The sequence below is a fragment of the Phyllostomus discolor genome, chromosome 6, assembly GCF_004126475.2.
Source record: "Phyllostomus discolor isolate MPI-MPIP mPhyDis1 chromosome 6, mPhyDis1.pri.v3, whole genome shotgun sequence".
Taxonomy (NCBI): domain Eukaryota; kingdom Metazoa; phylum Chordata; class Mammalia; order Chiroptera; family Phyllostomidae; genus Phyllostomus; species Phyllostomus discolor.
Genome location: NC_040908.2, coordinates 126,216,203 through 126,222,256, shown reverse-complemented (window position 1 = coordinate 126,222,256; position 6,054 = coordinate 126,216,203). Strand labels below are relative to the sequence as shown.

The window sequence follows — 6,054 nt, the reverse complement described above, 5'->3', positions numbered from 1 at the left end:
TAATTTATACTCCCTTTAAAATTGCATAGAAGTTCCCATCCGGTTATACCTTTAGTAACAACTGTTGTCTCACTCTTGAATTTCACTATTTTATTACATATTCCTTTAATTATACTTGAGGATGAGCATAATTTTTGTTTATTAATCATTTTTATTTCTTTTACTGTAAAAGAACTGTTTCCTTTCCTAATGTTCTTTTATTGGGTTGTTCCACCTTCTTTTTACCCCTTTTAAAACCCTTCAATATTACGAAAAAATGGACTCTTTGATTTTTGCCTTGGAGATAAGTCTTTTTCCCTTTGCTACTTTAATACTGGATTCCTTCCCAGAAGGGCTCTACCTCATCACAAAGGTAAATGTGTTCTTCTATTTTGTAGTGTTTTGCTGTCCTTTATTGTATCTGAACTTCTAATTTCTGCATGTCTAATACAGGCAAATAAATATCTCTTTGATAGTTAATTTGTAGACTTTTGTTTATTAGTGAATTTGAGCATTGCTTTATATTTATGGATATTTGCATCACACATGTGGTCTGTAATTGAACATGGGCATATCAATCATTTTTGTTTATGACTTCTGATTTTTGTATTAATATTTGAAAGGCCTCTGTTATGAAAAATGTGTTTGAAAATCATTTATTTTTTCACTAAGATTTTCATACTTTTGCTTACATATATGACTTTCTTTACATCTTGATACATCTAGAATTCATTTTGATATAATGAATAACATAGGTATCCTTAATTTTTCCCCAAAATAGTCACTTAGCAGCATTTATTAAATAATTTCCTATCAATTTTAATGACTTACATACAAGATACTAAAAAGATATATGTGCACCTATGTTCATTGAAGCATTATTTACAATAGCCAAGACTTGGAAAGAACTTAACTATCCTTCAAGTGATGATTGGATAAAGAAGATCTGGAAGATATGATCAATGGAATACTACTCAGCCATAAAAAGATGAAAAACTGCCACTTGCAAGAACATGAATAGATGAGAGTATCATGAGAAATGAAACAAGTAAGAAAAGGGCAAGAACCATGTGATTTCACTCAAATATAGCATGTAAAACAAATAGCAAAACTCATAGACACAGACAACACTGTGGTGAATATCAGAGGGGAGCGGGTTTGGGGGAGGATGAAGAGAGTAAATGGGGTCAACTACATGGTGACAAAAGACTAGACTTTGGGTGGTGGGCACACAATGGAATACACAGATGATGTATTATAGAATTGTACACTTGAAATGTATACAATGTTATTACCCAATGTTACCTCCCAAAACCAATGTAAAAACATAAAAAATAAACTCCTACTAAATTTGGTTTGTTTTTATACTCTCTAGTCTGTCCCTTTTCTGATTTTCTATTTCTATGTGAGTACCATGGAATTTTACTTCCTCCTGTTGTTTATTTATTTGATTCTCAGGTGTAAAGAATTAAATTAAACTACACACCTAAGTGTATGACATATTACCATGATCACTGGTATCAAAGCCCCTCTCTTGTTTTTTTACCTATATATTTATTTTACTTATTACTTGCTTAATATATACCCATACATGATTCCCATTGACCTCATAACCATTCTCATGTATGCAGTGCCATTATTCTGTCCTTACAAAATGATTACTTTTTTTGTGTATGTACTTCAATTTATTTAAGTGATATTGTACTATGTGTCTCTTTGATTCTTACTTTCTCACTCAGTTCTAAGTCTTTAAGATCATTCACATTGCCACATGTACATCCAGTCACTTCTGACTGCTGTGGCATATCCTGTCCTTTGTGTTCATCCACTGCATTTTCACTTATTTCCTCTTTCAGAGGGGGATATCCGAATTACACAGTATATTAACAACATAGATAAAAACACCACAAATATCTAAAAAAATGAGTCTGTGTGAGAATGTTTTTGACTCAATAACTGTTACATTGTATAATACGTATAAGCATAAGATGACCAAGTAATACTGGATTCCTTCCCACAGTGACTCTACCTCATCACAAAGGTAAATGTGTTCTTATATTTTGTTGTGTTTTGCCATCACTTTATTGTATCTGAATTTCTACTTTCTGCATGTCCAATAAAGGGAAATAAATATCTCTGATAGTTTATTTTGTAGACTTCTGTTTATTGAGGAATTTGATCATTGCTTTATGTTGATGTAGCCATTTGAAGTTAGTTTTATTTTATTTTTCTTGTAAATCTCCTTTATATATTCTCTGCTCTGTTTTCTTTCGAGGGGATGGGATTCTTCCTCTCCTTGTTGATTTTTTAGAATTCATTGTAAATACCTGATAGTGAGTTCTTATTTCTAGTTGGTTTCAGATAAAACAAATATTTATCTATTTTCTTATCTATCTCTTAACTTTGTTCTTAATGTTTTTTACTAAACATGTATCCCACCCAGATGTTGATGAAATTAAATTCAGCAATTTTTTCCTTATGGATTATGCTTTGGAATTTCTTTACTCTAGCTCAGTAAGATACACTGTTGTGTTTTCTTCTCTAATGTCATTGTTCTATTGTAACTTTTAGATCTTTCATCCATTTATAGACTACCTCCTTGTGTCAGAATAGGTAAGAACTTGGTTTTATTTTTCTCTTTGTAGTGAATTAATTTTCACCAACACTATTTACTAAACTATTTGTCCTCTGCCTAAGGATATTTAGAATTATCTTTGTTTTACTTTAAATTCACATATGGTTCTATCTATAAGCTCTAAATTCTGCTCCATTTGTTTATTAGTCATTTTTTGCATCAGTACAACTGGCTTTTATTTTTGTGGCTTGGCAATATGTCTTAATGGGGCATAGGTAGGGCATTCCTAGATCACCTCTTTCAATACTCTGACAATGGGTGGATTATTTCCCCACATAAATGTAAAGGTAAATCTCTTGGGTTACTCTAAACATCCAACTGTAATGGCTATTGGTATTACCCTAAATTTATAGATCAATTTGGGGAGAAATGATATCTTTATAATATTAAAATCCACTGATCCAAAAGATGAAATAGCTCTCCATTTATTCAAATTATCTTCTACTTTATTAGACCTAATTTGTTACCCCGATGATTCATTTCTACATACCTTATAATTTTTGTTGCTATTGTGGAATTTTACCCTGTTTTTAAAATTACAATTTTAATTGGTTATTACTGCTAGAGAGGTAAAAAAATTGTTTTAAATTTTTAAAGGTTGAGCTGTGATAAAGAAAACCTGTAATCTTTCTTTACAACTTCTGTTTGTTGAATTTCTTGTCTTTTTTTTAGATTGGTGATCATATATGATAAGCAAGTAGTACAGTTTTATATATTATCTTCCATTTCTTATATCTTAAATTATATATATTATTTCTTTCTTTCTTCATGGTATTCTTTATTACTCTCAGCACTATGCTCAACAGTAATGGTGAGAACAGTATCCTTCCTTGTGTTGTTCCTTATCTTAGAGACTGCACCAAAAATTTCTCTATTAAATATGAGTGTGTTGTTCGGAGTTGATGCATAACCAACCAGGTTTAAAAAATGTTTATTTATTCCAGATTTACAAAGATTAAATAATAATAAACATATTTTAATATGTTTTTCTACTGAGATTATTATCTGATTTTATTTTTCAGTGTAATAATTAGTAAATTTCTTCGTTGGGTTTCTGATGTTGAAACACACTTGCATCCCCGAGATAAACCACATTTAATTATGACATATTATTTTTTAATACAGTTTTGGATTGAACCAGCTCTCCTTTTAGGTAAAATCTTTACATCTACATTCTTTCACAAATGGACATGTGAGTGCTAACAACATATTATTTTTTTGTCTTCCTGGTAACCATTAAGAAAGTTTTTGATAGGAAATGCAGCTCAGGATTCACCCTAATGATTCAGAATTCTCCTGAGCACTTGAATGGCTCCAGAGATTGTTCATGCATCCCTTTGTTCATCTTTTTTAAATGGAAGTATTGTTGCAGAGTGTGTCCTGAAATTAATGATAAGACCTCTGAACATGGGAGATGCAGGGATTCCCTTCCTGCCTTGCCCTTGACTTTACTGAGCCCTTTGACTTCATGACAAGATGCTCCCAGTCTCTACCCTGCCCATTGTGCAGCTATACACCTGTAGCAGTTCCCCCAACAGTGAGATGTCTTTATTGGTTTTGGAATGCTAAGTTGATCTTTTTTTGTCCACCAGAGGAGAAACTGTTGAAAGGATATTAGAGGGAGGGAAAGAGGAGGCACACATTGAAAAAAAGGGGATAACCTGGTGTATGTTGAGAGTGAATTGGTTTCAATGCCTTCATACATTTGAATTTTTAAATTAAACTAATTTTTGTCCAAACAATATAGTTCTTAGGGCTATAGTTCTTCTGTAATATATCTTCTCCACAGTAGATCTGCCTCATCAAACCACAATTTTCATGTTGAATTCCCTGTGAAGAAGAATCCTGGTCCTCACCTGAGGGAGACAAAAGCAGAGTTTCCATGGAGTCATTATTGATCCTCTGGGTGTAAATTCTTATACCTCTGCATGAGCCTGGGAAGACAGTAAGTGGGTGTGGATGGTGGGGAATAGATGATTTTGGGGTCAAAAGATCTTGAAATCAGAAGATAAATTTAATAGCTTTCTCTTGGTTTCTATGGATTTTCCCAGTATCCTCTCCCTAAAATAAATGTGAATTAGACAATGTTTGGTTTTGTGACCCTATCATTCTATCCTACATCTAGTAATATATGTCATTTTTAGAGAAATAAACTCACAAGTTGTTGTTAAATCTGGAAAAAAGGCAGAATAACATGAAAGACTGACAGAAGACAGGATTTTCTTTTTTTTTAAAGATTTTATTTATTTATTTTTAGAGAGGGAAGGGAGGGGGGAGAGAGAGAGGGGGAGAGAGAGAGAGAGAAACATCAATGTGCGGTTGCTGGGGGTCATGGCCTGCAACCCAGGCATGTACCCTGACTGGGAATGAACCTGTGACACTTTGGTTCACAGCCTGCGCTCAATCCACTGAGCTACACCAGCCAGGGCTAGAAGACAGGATTTTCTTACAGAAGCTTCCTGACCCTGTGGTGGCCTGGGGGAGCAATTTCTCCTCCACAGTTATGTGGTAGAAAAACATGGTTTAAAAAAGAAATTGGGAGGGGTCAGGGATGTAACCTTCTAATATTATACTCCCAGGGTCAGTGAGCAACACTACTATTTGACAATTCACGAGTTACACTCATTTCTGACTCATTCACCTGACTCCTGCTCTTTTGGATGAAGTCAAATCAGCTCAAAAACATGTGCTGGACACTGATTCTGTGCCAGGATTTATCTTACTTGCTGTGAATAAAGAAGAGGCAGATGTGGTTGCTGTTGTTGAATGTATTACAGTAAGAGAGAAAGAAAATAACTTCCATATAATTTGTTAAGAGCAATGATGGAGGTAAGTACATCATGCAGTAAGTACATTGATGTGTCTAGGCTGTACCAGGGTTTTGAAAATGTGTGTACTTGTGTGTGTTTGTGTCTTTGTGTGTTAGAGATGGGGGCTGGGGAATGGACAAGAAGGCATAGAAATCAGCAATATCCTGTAGCTGCTCTTTCATTAAGTTAACGACCAATGTAAACATCACTTAGACCTTTGTGACAAGTGTTTCATTTTTATCCTCTCTGTCTTTCCTTCAAAACTAAGGAACATTATTTGCTTACTATTTAATTTTCCCTGAGGTCTAGACACATGACTAATACGTCTGGGAAGGATGTGAACTGTGGCAGAAGAAGCTGAACCATAACCTGGAGACTTTAACAACTAACCAGGTAGTACCTTCCACTGGGGGATAGTAATTTCAAAAGTGCCTATCTTGAAATAGTCTGTGTTCTCAAAATTTATTTTTATATCAGCTATTTAACAGTAGACTATATTTCCCATTAATAGCAATTTTATATGAGTTTGACTTAAGTAATTGTTAGATCTTATGGACTCACTTGGTCTAGTACATTAATTCATAAACCAGTATTTGCTGTGAATCTATGATGTTGCAGAAACCCAATGAC

The 6,054-nt window shown here is 33.8% G+C and overlaps 1 long non-coding RNA gene across 1 annotated transcript; it reads left to right on the top strand.

Moving 5' to 3' along the window:
• Positions 1 to 4,126: 4,126 nt before the first annotated feature.
• On the top strand, positions 4,127 to 5,609 carry LOC118500996. Its single transcript, XR_004903568.1, has 3 exons — positions 4,127 to 4,216; positions 4,404 to 4,563; positions 5,396 to 5,609. It is a non-coding gene; the product is annotated as an uncharacterized LOC118500996 (long non-coding RNA).
• Positions 5,610 to 6,054: the final 445 nt, after the last annotated feature.